The following is a 14373-nucleotide window of genomic DNA, read 5'->3' as shown; positions in this document are numbered from 1 at the left end:
TGATCACAGATTAATCACAAGTTGTTTAAATTTTTTTCATGGCATGGGTTTATATCAACCACATACTTTCTCTAACGGAGAGGAAAGCTTGTGGTATCTGTGAATAAGCAGCAGAAAATGGCATAAAAAAATGCCATCAGTCTGCCAAAAGTCAGGAAGATAAGCAATATAATGTAAAATAAAGATGACACTTACTAGGACTTTGTTTACCTTAAGATTGACAAATCTACTTAATATTAGTGAAATTGAATTGACCATAATTTAAAAGGGTTTTTTTTTTCAAATTTCTGTATGCTTATACATAAACATATACAGTGCATGTGTGTGTGGGAGTGGAATATATATATAGATCTATGCACCTTCCTTTTATATAACATTTAATAGAAAAGAATATGTAAAAGTATAATTGCACATATATACACATTTGTATATAAATACATGTATAATCTGGACAATCAAACAGAAGTCTCTAGGCCAGACACCAAGCACAGTTATACTTGAGCAGTTTTAACTTGTTATAACAGTTATAACTTGTACTGAAATCCAGACTCCAAAGCAGGACTTTCTGGTGCCAATACATCTGGTACAACAGGTAGTTCTTAGCTGGTCTTGTAATTTTTGCCTCACCTCTGCTGCTACATAGATACTTTCAGGGAAGATTCTTGTGCTTTGCAAAAGTGGGATGTGCTCTCTTCACTTAATTGAAGACTTTTTAAAATTAAATTTGTTCCAGTTCCAAAGCTACAGCTTAAAACTTAAAAAAAAGTTAAGCAGTGTAAAAAATACAGGAATCTAGTTCTGTCCAGATTTCACCATAGTTAATGGTAGATGGAGGATTCATCTCAATCTAGGAGAAGTATCTACCTTATACTGATGAGTCATTATTTGGAGATGCCTATCTCTCTTCATCAACTAGGAAACTAGGTAATGCAATTGGTTAGATGCAATCTAAATTACATCCTAAATTGATAGGGTTTTTGAATAGTTTTTTTTAGTTTTGAAGTAAATTTAGGCTCCCCGCACAATGTAGGTATATTAAGAAGTGGGGCTTGAATGATTTCAAAATTCTATCCTATCTCCTCAATAGCTTCTTACAAATTGTGCCTTAGTCAAGGAAAAGGGATTGATCTATACACATACACTAAAAATAATCACCTCAGCCATTACAGAATGCAGACGTGTTAATGGCAAAATATGGAAACACATTAGCACAGTTTAATAAGGGAAGTTAAAAGAACATTAATCAACTTGACTCTTCTGCCTCTGCAGGCAATGACAGCAATTCAGCAAGCATTAACTGTTATTAATTAAGAATAGAATTTCTTCTGAAATAAATGCTACTTTACTCAGATAAGAAGTCAACAAGATTAATTTTAATTAGGAATTTATAAATCACTATTTTATCTATTTGTTCTAATATTATGTCAACAAATTGTAAAAGTTTTTTATAAGTGTTGACAAAACTCTTTTGCCCCTCCCCTGTTACCTAACCTTAGCAAACCATAACAATCAACATATCATTTGTCACAGATCTTTAAAGAAATATTCACTACCTTTTCAAGTGCCATTTAAGCTCTTTTCATCCTCTTCATCTGAATACCATCAACATTTGCATGTTTCAGATTTCAAGAAATGCAATTTGATTTTATTTTCAGCTCTCTGTGGCCATTTCCCAAACTCATGTTGTGCCACCAAATCAAAGAAACTGATTTTCTCTTGCTCAGTGTATACTTAAAATCAAAGACAAATTAATCATCTACAGTAGGTCTAGTTGGCTATTAATTATTATTGTAAATTCAGTGCAATACCACTGATATTTCCCCCTCCCAAACTGAAATAGCAATCACAGATGGTGAAGCAGTCACAGATGGTCACTGATATTGGGGAAGAGCTATTAATAACACACTCATTAAAAGGTCTATAATACTTTATGGAATTATTTTTTTTCAGATGACTCTGAAGTTGCTGATGAATAAAGCCCAGCATCAGCTTATAATGTATTTTATTAAAAAATGCCCATATCTTGTTTTTATATCTTTGTCTACATATAGAATGGTTTGGGTTGGAAGGGACCTTCATCAAGGTCATCTAGTCCAACCCCCCTGCAAGGAGCAGGGACATCTTCAACTAGATTAGGTTGCTCAGAGCCTCATCCAGCCCGGCCTTTAATGTTTCCAGGGATCCACCACCTCTCTGGGCAACCTATTCCAGTGTTCCACCACCCTTAGTGTTCTTCCTAACATCTAATCTAAATCTACCTCCCTCTATTTTGAAACTATTACTCCTTGTCCTGTCACAACAGGCCCTACTGAAGAGTTTTTCCCCATCTTTCTTACAAGCCCCCTTGAGGAACTGGAAGGCTGCAATAAGGTCTCCCTGGAGCCTCCTCTTCTCCAGGCTGAACAGCCCCAACTCTCTCAGCCTGTCCTAACACGAGAGGTGCTCCAGCCCTCTGATCATCTTCGTGGCCCTCCTCTGGACCTTCTCCAACAAGTCATTGTCCTTCTTATGTTGGGGGCTCCAGGACTGGACACAGTACTCCAGGTGGGGTCTCACCAGGGCAGAGATCTGCTGGCCACGTTCCTCTTGATGCAGCCCAGAATGCGCTTGGCCTTCTGGGCTGCAAGTGCACATTGTCGGCTCATGCAAAGAAACTCAGACTAATAGACACTACAGGAAGATGTACCATTTGCTTTTGAAAAAGTATTGATAATCTCTAGTTCTCAGATGCTATTTTCACAAAAGAGTCTTAATTATTTTTACTTGATATTTATATTCAGATAAGAAAAACTAAATATATTTTATTTAGTACTGTGATAAAATGTGTGGGGTTTTTTCTTCTTCCTGGATATTCTCCTCATCAGTTATGTTAGCATGCTACCTGGGAACTGTATCTTCCTCCTCCCCAACCAATTTTTAAACTTAACAACATATTTATAATAAAGATAGAAGAAGAATGCACTACTCAGTCTTGCAGTTCAATCACAAGAAAACATCACAGTGAGGAACTTAAAACACTGAGCTGAAGGTTGCGTGCAAACAGATTCAATAAAACCTTCCTTTTATGCCTTGTCAATACACACTAGTCTTGATATGCTTTATCTTCTGAGTTTTAAATTTTAGAGGTCATCTGGACCAAGGCTTGTGAACCCTGTTAAATTGTGTGGTGACTTTGGAATAATGCCTTTGAGATGACCATCCTATTCCTTGTGAATCTTTCTGAAAATACTTTTTTGTACCTATTTTTGTCTCCTCCAATTTGATGGCATTGCTGACAAGGCCAGCAAGGCTCTGACCCACTACAAGAATCAATTAAGCACTAAGAAATACCTGTATGTTCCACTGCTTTTTTTTCTGTCTTAAAGAGATCATTTACTTTGGGAAACTGAATGGCTCAGGAGATCGGTAATGAATTTCTACATCTAAACAGTGTGTTTGATTCTAGTTATTCAATCTTTCTCCTCCTCCTCTCAACTGAATTTGTTTAAATATGATATGGTGCTCTTCTTGCATCCTCATCACTCTCTGTTTATCTAGACATGCTCATTTGCTCAAAGAACTGACCTTTCACACTTGGGCACACAACTCATATAGTTCTTGTTTTGGATTTTAGTAGAAAATATGTAACCCTCATTATTCATTGTTCTTTTAACATTTTCTGTGATCACAACACAAACTTAAACATCTTCTGTCTCCTTTAGAGCTGACCAAATAGACCCGTATTTATATATATGTTTTGGTATAAGTAGGGACAAAGCCTGCAAATAATGTATACAATATGTATACATACATGCATATGCACAAACCAATTATAATTGCAGTGAGAGCATCCTTATTAGAGTTTGCCACCACTAGATTGTTCACATAGTAGACACAGTGATGTCAGACTACCTACAGTCTGTGATGCTATGAAAACGCAAAGGTAAAGTGGGTCATAGCTGAAGCCACTCCTCTGTCACAGTTTTCTGAAGACTCAATAGCATGGTGGAAAGCCCATTCTACACTCTAGAGGAACAAAACCCTACCCTCTGCAGGGTAACATTTCCTGAGGCATCTGATGTTGACTTGTAACAGACTTGAAATGTCAGCAGAAGGTTGGCTGTACCCTAATTACCAGAAAAACAATGCAAATAATATTTTTTTTTGTCTTCCAAGAAGAACTATGTAGTCAATAAGCTTGCTCAGTAAACTTATGACTAGCATCAGTCTGGCAGATGCACACCAATGTGTTAAATGAAATTACTAGGAATAAATGGTTAGCATCTAGAAAAGATGTCAGGCAGAGGAGGGACAGAAATTACTCTCCCATTCAGAAAAGGTATAACTTTAGGTGGGGACCAATGCAGGGTACTAAGGCAGTGACGGAGTGGAAAGTGAAGCCTGTGCAGTAGCTCTCTGTGTTGGAGCTCTCACATCTGTGATTTTTCATGTATCAAATACTCCCTAAATGCAACCCCTCCAAATCCCCAAAATGCACAGTAAAAACTGCAATTGTAGTTAAGCTGTTCTACTTAGAAAGGGTTAGTATGTGTTGCTCGGTATTACAGTATGTAATTGTAATGTATATTACAGTATGTGCTCTTTATCACGAGAAATGTATCAGTAACAACAGTTAGAAATCTTGGCAATTCATTATTTTAAACATTTAATTTACTTCAGAGAATCTATGAAACTCAGTTATCATTCATTAAGGATCTTTTCGTAACTTTACTATCCTTCAAATTGCTTGTAAATGAAAGATAATTACAAAAGATACTAGCACATTACACTAATATTAGACTGCTATAAGCATGGAATCCTTAACTGAATCTTCATGTAGGATGCAGACAGAGATATTGGATAATATTTTGTTGCTTGTCCTGTGCAAAGAAATAGTTTCTTATGTAAGTATTTGTGGACCCTTCTGGACCCATCTACTACGGGGTAACGACTGACTGGAAGGGACCAGCTTTGTTAACCCTTGGTAACAAACATTAGAGCAAGAACACTGAGAAACTTATCTTCATTAGCTATGGCTGACATGGGGGTACTTTTATGGTCCCCACAGTGTGTGGGAACCCATCTCTGAAGCCAACAGGCAAAGGGAAGGAGAGGAGTGCATATATTAAGGGGATATATATTAAAGGGTAAGGAATATATATTAAAATATGCATTTATAAAAGCTAGCCTCATCAGCAGTGCTGAGAATGGAGGAATATATGCTCTGAACAAATTCTAACCATCAGTAAAACACTATCAGCCAACCTGCACTGCCTTGCCTCGTGTACCATTGCTGGGAAGGGGAGTAGAAGATTAATTTGATGAGCTGAATTTGGCCTTGTGTATGAGAGGGAAATACCTTGCTTCATGAGTAATATACTAGAGCTTTCTTTTAATGTAACTCCTTTTCTGTCTTTTTCTTTTCTGTATGTATTTTGCTCTGGGGACTGAGCAGTCAGGCAGAAAACTAGTTTCTAAATCACTACACAGCACACTGAGATGCCAGTCAGTCTGATTTTCTCATGCTTTTTTTTTTTTTTTTTTTGTTTCCACTCCTTTGGAGGCTCTGTAAAGATATTTTTTTCTTCTGTTAGAACCAATATAAGTTTTTTAAAAATAGTCTATTCCAAAACAATAAGCATTTTCCAGAGTTTTCTGCTTTCATTCATGTCAGTCACTAACTCATTCCTCAGATGAGCACTTTTCTACTTTCCATCTTCTTGCTCCTTTCATTTTTTTTCTGTGAAATTGTTTGAAATTGCCATTTTCACTTCAAATGCAAGGACAACAGCACAGTGCACTTCCTAACAGCTGACGTGACATGAGATATCAACTTCTTTCCTCATTTAAACACATAAAAATCCACATGCTTCTTTTGATCTCAGGGTGAGAAAGGAGAAATCCAATGGAAATTTGATATGCAAACTACAGACAGATGTGGCCCTTACATAGTGATTTTCAAAGGTATCTAAACCTACATTTCCTCTACTTTATGTGAGCAGGCATAACAGTTTTCTCAGTTGTTTGCATAGAAGAGGTAGTTTTACACAGACTGACCTATTTGTGATTCATCTGAACAGGGCCAACAACTTTTATAACTATAAGGGCAACATGGCAATTCAATACTGTTTGCAAATTTTCCCTTATACAAAAAGGAAATATATCTACCTCATACATTAACATTATCTCAAAACTCACCTGAAAAGAATTATTTTCTTTTTCATTCTTCATTTATTTTTGCTTTTGCTATTTTTTGGTGTTTATCTTTGTAATCAAGTTATTTATCTTTACAAAGGGTTCTGGGATACAAGCCTATGTAAGATATTTGCTGTTCAATTCTATTAAATGTTTATAGAATTACATGTATCTCAGTTAATAAATAATGGAGAAAAATCTCTAGCAGACTGATTCAGACAATAGGCATCTGTCAAGCTAACAGAAAGAGTCAAATTGTCAGAGTTAAGCACTGCTTCTAGATTGAAACCTCTGTACCAAATGGGCTTAATATTTTTCCCACTATTCAATCTCTGAAAAAGACAAAAAAGGAAAAATAGGGAAAAGGAAGGGGATGGAGAAAAGGAGAGGAGAAGTGAAAGCTCTGCCCTCAAAAGAGAAGAACATGGTCAGAATTTCTTCTCTGAATGACAAATACAGATTTAATACTTTGCTATAAACAGCTTGAAAATATTGTGGGAAACATACAGCTGCTATGTAGGCAATGCGTACTGATGCTTACTAAATGTTTATCTTTATACGCTTTGTACTAAAATATGTTAAATATTCTTCAGTATTTTATTTATATATCAGTATACTAAAAACTATTAAGGGATTTCACAGAAAGAAAATACTGTTCTCCCACTGCTACAATACTGTGTTTTAGTACCAACTTTAGTACTATAGCCCTAGTCCAGGTCTGACGCCTGAAACTGATAAAGAATGCAGAATAAATAATTTCATATGTGAATTAAAATCTTTCCTCATTTGTAATTACTTCTGAATTTTAAGAAGATAGTCCAATTTTTGTTTAGAAAAAAAAAATCCAAATGGATGAATTTATCTAGATATTATATTCCCCATGAATCACTGAAGTTTCTGAAGAAGAAGTTTCTGAAGCATGTTCTACTTTGAAAACCCAAAAGATTGTGAAATAAATTACAAAAGAGAGGATAAGGTATCTGGAACTCTATGTACTGTGTAACAGCAAGATGGACAAGAGGAAGAGTCACTATCTGGAGAAACACTAATGGCAAAAGTAGAATTGCTATGAGGTATGTTCTTAACCAGATTAAGATAAAGTTTGTAGATTCTTAGTGACTACGTACTATAACATAGTATACTACACTATAACACAATTAGTGTTTCTTAATCAATAATCACTCTTCTTTTTCCCCCTTATTGTTTCACTGACAGTCTAAGAGGTATTTTACATAAATATAGAATGGTAGATACTCAGAACTTCTCAGTCTAACCTGTGGAAAATTATGAAAAGTTCTATGAAGTGGATGGACCATTTGATGCCTGTGCTTGATTAAGATACAAAGAATTGCTTGCACATGATGTGCTCTTCCTCCAGCACAGCCTGGTTTCAGATTTAAATAATCAATGACATAGAACTGTACCTCAGTAATATGTTCTCATATAGAGGTGATGTGATTCTCCCATTGGTAATTCAAAATAGTTTTATTAAAGGATATTGTACCAAAGTATTAACTGTTAGCTTTGGGTTTACTTGATGATGAAGCTACTTGCAGCAGTAGAAAAAGACATTAGTCATCTTCATCTTGGAATGATGAAGTCCCTGCAATAGATCTTTTTGCACATAATGCAACATCCTTATCATGGGCTCATTCACTCCTAGTAATTAATAATACACTGTTTCTCATCATGTAACACACAAATCATTATAAGTGATTCCTCTCAGTCAGATAATTATTTTTTTTTTAAATTCAGATCTCATCTACAGAAAATTTTACTAGATTATAAAGACTATTTCCCCAGTCAATAAGAACATACTTTAAATTATTGTTCTTTGCAATCTAAATGAGAATCCTGGACAGAAAATACTGGTGAGAAAAATTCAGAACAGTTTATACTTATCAGTAGGATATGCATATGCTGAATTACCACCATCTGTTTTCAACTGATATCAGACTACTCTGTAAACTTTCAGCTACAATTAAGAAAAAAAAACAACAACCCCTCAGCCCCCCTCCATCTCTGAAAGAAAGGAATCATTAATATTGTTTTATAGGAAAAAAACCCAAACAAACAAAGTGTGAGAAAATCTTGGCTTTTTCTGCCTCTCCTTCACTACTGACTTCTCCCAAAGAATGGTAGCTGTCGAGATTCCACATGCTGTGCCACAGCCCTTGTTTATTTGCAAGAGTGATGATTCATCTGCCCAAGTGCAGACATAATGTACAGAGCTAATCTGAGCAAGTCCTCCAGATTACTGACCTGAAAGAAAGTGCAGTTTTTCTTCAGATCACTCTATAATCTGTTTCTCTTACTGACTGTAGAAACAGTAGCATGTAACACAGATGTCACTTGCAAATGTCTCAAGAAAGAGGAGGTCACTCCCACTCCTAGCAACTGCAGCAGTTTGAATTCCTGCTTTTGGCTCCCCATGCAAGATCTGTTTTGTGGCAGTTTTGATCCTTTTCTCCATGCAGGAATCTTGCCACCTCTGCAATTCTTCAGAAATGACACCTCTCTGCAGCAATCAAAGGCTCTGGGGTTGGCTCAGTTTGATCACTCTAGTAGTATTCATTTTATTCTGCACTCACGATCCTTTGCTTCCCTGCTCCAAGATTAAAGGTGGCAGAGTGAGCAGAGCCCTGATTAATAATTTTCTACAAAATGTGGTTCATGCTGGGGAACAATGGCCACGTAACTCCTGCTGGAAGGCACAGATTAGACAAACTCACCAAGTGTCTAACTGTTTAATTCAGGCCTTTCTACAAGCAACACAACTAAGCCTTCTCTTTGTCTTTTCAGCTCAGCCCTGACTTCCTCCATACTGCTGTGAACCTGCAGAATAACCTGCATCAAATTTCTTTCCCCCCTTTTTCCAAAAGTGCGTTAAAATGTACCAATGCAGCACATTCTGTTGTAGAAAAACATACTTCTTACTCTGCTTTTGTACCATGTATAGCTCTGCAAGGCTTTTCAAGTTCTGTGAGGATCAATAGCCTTTCATGGTGCTTACACAGTTACCAAAATACCAGCATTACACACTATTAGAATAGAATAGAAACAAAAGGCAGAACAGAAACAAAAGGAGATTTGTGAAACTCTCCTTGGTTGCCGATGTCCAGCTTCCAGGCTTCACTCCATTCCAACAACTCACCAGATTTCTGGTCTGTAGCAAATTCTGCATTGATAAGATGTTATCAATGTCTTATTGATATAAATTGGTCCTCAATGACTAGATATCCCCTATGCCTCAGCAGGACAAGTTGCTTTCTCCATCACCTCAGGTTGTGAGTCCAATCCTCTCTCTTCTCTGCAGTTTCTCAATGTTTCCCTGAAATTTCCTTCTGCCTGAAACTTCTTTGTTTCCCCTCTCCCTCCGTTCCTCATGCTCTGAAGCATCAGAACTCCTCCTAAAACATGCCCAGTTGCTCCCAGGGCAGGAGCAATCTCTCTATCCCTCTCTCCAGAACCTTCCAGCCAACCGAATCCTCTCCCTTTTTAAAGCAATGCAACTGAACCTAACAACACACAGAACAGATCGTCTGCCACAGATGGCTAAACTTCAAAAGTGTGAAAACCACTCACAGTATGTCCAGATTTTCCATTACACTTTTTCTGCAGTGAGAAAGTGTACTAGCCAGACCACACAAAACCCCAGATTCCTATTCTTATTCTCATATAAGAATGGCATTTCCAGTTTGATATAAATCCATTTTCAAGTAAAATAAGTTAAAAAAAAAATTAACTCCTCCTCCCATCCTACCCCAAACCTTCAAAAAGCCAACTTTTCTAAGAAGGTGTTAATACTCAAATAAACATGTACAGAAATTTACTAAACTAATACAAACGAGAATTTTTTCTCATGGAAGAAAAACAGCTTTCACTATGTTATCTGTTTAAATTTGCATTTCCTTTTTTTCAAACAACAATAACAAAGTATTTTAAAAGGCATAAAATATTTTTTTCAAAGTTTACTTTTTTCCTATTTTGCTTGTATATGTATTCTACATTCTGTTGATATTACTTAAGATTTAATCCATGGAGCTGGGAAAGAGAAGTGGCAAATGTCCTATCATCTGAGAGTATTTAAAATCAGATTGGACATCAGAACCAGCTCTGCACCAAAGAAAACCAGTCAAGGCACTCAACTCATCTTGATTAGCACAACCGTGAATAAAACTAGGAGAAAGTCCTGATTTTTAGAACAACCTCGATCTTTTCTTTTTAAGTATAATTGGATATAATTCTTACATCTGATCATTTTAGCAATTATTAAATATGTTTTATATGACTAACACTGAAATCTAATTCCATTTTCAGAAGACGAAGTGTTCCACTTGTGGACAAATACAATCAGATGACAGCCTTGCAGGCAATGTGATATTTAATTAAATTGTATAGAGTTGAAGAAGAAGAAAGCAGTAACCTTTAATGAATTTTCTTCCTACTATTTTAATAGTAATTATACTATTTTGGAATCATGACCTTCCTCTTCCCATTTCTGCTTACTGTGACAAGCAGGACAGGAAGATAGAAATTTGGCAAGCTTTCTTTTAAACACTAATGAAGTTAAAAATAAAGAAAAGGCAGCAGAAAACCAGAAGTTAATGTGAAAGATGTGCCATTTGCAGTTTCTAAAACTACATTTGTATCAAAAGAGGGAGAAACAGAACTTAAACTATCTGCAATGTTTCAAGACACCACATAAAAATGAAAATTCTTACAGTTGACCTGGAACCGTGGATATACTTTAATTGCGAAACAGAAAAATTTGTTTTTTCCTCTTATTTTCAAAGCCCTTACTATTTTTGTTCCAAACCATTCCTTGTTCTCCACTGCCACAGGTCAAAATAAATCTAAATAAAAAGTAACTCTACTTGATTACATCCATATGGACTATACCATTTACCCTAAATGTGCAATGCACAGTGAGCTTTACTACAGAAACACAATAAATTAACAATAAAAGATGTTCACAAGAGGAATATACATTTAAGTTGGTTCTCTTCTCTGCTGTTTTTACGTGTTTTCCTCACTGTTTTAAAATTTCTAGTGACACTAAGGAGCCTGAAGTTGATCTTACAGAGTAAACCTTGAGTTTACAGAGGGAAGATATTAAATGAAACCCTGAAATGCATTCAAATGCACATACTAGACCAGTGGAAGAGTAAGGGCTGAAAAATTAGTCCAAAATTAGACAATTATACAAAAACCAGACAGTCCAAACTGAATGGCTACTGAGTATACTAGTGATATCTTAACTTCATAAAACATCAGACTTTACAGTCATGTCATTCAATATTGTTTGAGTCCAGATGTATTCATGGAATGATTGCTCTGAAATCTCAAATAGGTATGACTAGGTATATCACATATTCACTGTGGCTTACAGCAACCTACGGCACAGTGCATGGATACATCTTCTACATACAACAAATGGCATTATTTATCAGCTGAAAGCAAAACTGTTGGGTGCAAGTGTGATTTGTCAAAGATGTGCTCCTTAAAGACTGAAAAAGATAGAAGAGACTAATGGTTTTTAGCTGGCGAGAATGTCAGAATAAAATGTTGTAATACACACCTCCAATACAACAAAGGTTTAAGAAAACAATATTGCACAAAACAAGAACAGTAAAGGCTTTACATTATCAGGATAAACTAGAAAAAAAAATAAATATTAGTTAATATTTAGTTTGAAAACAGGAAAAAATGGCTGAACATGAAAAGGATTCTTCTGAACTTTCATTTCACAATGCTACCACTACATGTCATGATTAAGAATGAACTTTAGCTAAGTTTGTAAAATTCCTATGCATATGTGGATGCACCCTGACATCTCCAAGGTAAGAGTCACCCTGAAAGAGGCCTTGACTTTTTGAAAACAGCAAGGCAAAGGACGGAGAGACAAGAAACACAGACATTAAGTAGCTGATTTCTGAAAGTCACCATTCAGTAACAGGCCATAATGGTATGTTTAATAGTGCTGTAGAGGTGAGAAACGCCTACCTGAAACATTAAATACCTGGATGTTAGCCAGTGTTTGATGCAGAATAGTTTTGGTCACCAGTTCACCTTATATGACTGCAGAGTTTTTGTTTCAATTTTTCTCATTTTAAGATAAATCTGGTTTTGTGCAAGTCCTAAGAATATTAGCTTTTAAGAGCAACTAGATATAAATGACAAATGTAATAAATTATTTTTGTTTCTTATGATGTCCCTGCTCCTTGCAGGCAGTTTGGACCAGATGATCTTTAAAGATCTCTTCCAACCCAAAGTATTCTATGATTCTACAACTCTATATTTTGGAAATTATGAGTACTTTTGCTATTTATTTAAGGCAACCAAAGCAACATCGCTTAGCTGAAATACTTTGACTCTGCATCAAAGTTAATGCTAAAAGGCCCTTAGGCTTATTACTCATTAATTTATTTTCCTCTGAGCTAAGACTGGCAAAAGGTTATTGTTTAGCATCAATCATGTACTGATTTTAGAGTTTTGGACAGACTAGGACAGAGATCATCAAGTCATCTCCCATGATGAAGATTGCTGTTATTTAATTTCTCAGTCATCAAGGAACCTAAATGGTTTTAAATTCATTTTCAGATGACAGTATTTATGTTCATAGATCTTTGATAAGTCCATAAACAAAAGTAAATAACCTTTCTATAAGTATTACAGAACTTGTAATACAGATTAGCTGTTTGTATTTCAGCAGGAAACATGTAATCCTTTAATTCTCAGATCTCTCTTCTGGTATCTGAATGCATAGGAATCATTCCAGCACACTGATGTACATATAGCAGACAGCAGCCAGGCTGGCTGAATAGTGATAAAGATTATCTTGACTGACAAATCACTAATGTCATTTACAGCAGCATGCATTATCTATGAGTTCTGTATATTAATGTGCAATTCCTTATCGTGTTGTTTGAACATCAATTTACACATAAACACTAAGCACCAAAGTAATGATAAAATATTTTTTTTTAATCTGCTCTGCTGTCTTTCTGGAAGACATTAAATGACTTTGTATCTGTCCATAGTCAATATTTTTAATCTACATGCTTTGCTACCACAGTATTGTTGCCTTCTTATAGCATTTTAAAAATTATATATTCATGAAATATTACCACAATGCCGTAGTACAATAATAATTTCAGAGATGTACAATGACAAATTGAATTAGAAAATGGAATACATATCCAATATTTTTTAGCTGAAAGTAAAATAAGAAGAATAATGTTTTTGGTTTTTTTAAATTTTAGAAGAATTAAAACTCAAGACCAAGTCAGGAGGAATCCAGTGGCACAATGGTCTCCTCCGAAAAGAGGAGGAGAGCTCTTTATAAGACTTAAAAAGAAGACTCTGAAGAGGAGAAAAAAGGTGATGCCATTACTTTCTTACATGCTCATAGATCTGGGTCAGAGCGTAAGATCAGCCTGTTCTATTCAAGAGAAGTTTTCTTAACACCTATGCTCACATCAGGAAGCCGCAACAGCACATAGTCTTCCTACGCAGAATACTGGAAAAGCACTGCACCAGTTCATGTACATGGGTCATATACATGAAGAATATACGTCTTCTGAAAAATCATGTGTTTATATGTAAAAAGCATGTGGTTTTTGTCCATAATTCTCCAGCTCAACCCAGGAAGGGTAAGCACCCAGTGATCCAAGTGATTTGGAACCCATCTAGTTATTTGGAAATCACTGTGCTTGACACTTTGGACACATACAATATGAGAAAATGTCTGCAGCAGACTTCCTATGAAGTGGAATAATACATTAAAAAACCCCAGTACTCTGTCTCAACACTTTCCTTAAAGCACTGAATATTTCCTGGGATAAAATAAATATGTATGTTTTCCATTATGTCTTCAGATCAAAAAATAGAACATTTTTATGGATAAAGGAAATGTATTGCTTTTAATAGTTAGCATTAAGTAAACATTTAAAAGAAATATTGTATTAGCTTTCTGAGAGTAAGCCAAATTCTATTACAGAGGATGACACGTAACATCAGAAGTTGACTATCTAATCCTTTTCTGAAAATACATGAATTGGTCACTGTTATGGAGAAAAGGCTGATTTAGATGTCCTTAATCTGAAATTGTGTGGTAGATTGTATCCTCACAAAACTACATTCAAATTGTTGAATGGCATGTGAAGGAAAAAAAAAACAACAACCAGCAAATACCTG

General features: G+C 35.6%; 1 protein-coding gene across 2 annotated transcripts in view; it reads right to left on the bottom strand.

Moving 5' to 3' along the window:
• Window positions 1-14373, bottom strand: part of PCLO (piccolo presynaptic cytomatrix protein) — a 371716-nt gene that overhangs the window by 154359 nt on the left and 202984 nt on the right. The window lies entirely within an intron of this gene.

Source organism: Chlamydotis macqueenii, chromosome 1 (assembly GCF_036417535.1).
Source record: "Chlamydotis macqueenii isolate bChlMac1 chromosome 1, bChlMac1.mat, whole genome shotgun sequence".
NCBI lineage: Eukaryota > Metazoa > Chordata > Aves > Otidiformes > Otididae > Chlamydotis > Chlamydotis macqueenii.
This window is presented reverse-complemented; position numbering and strand designations above follow the sequence as displayed.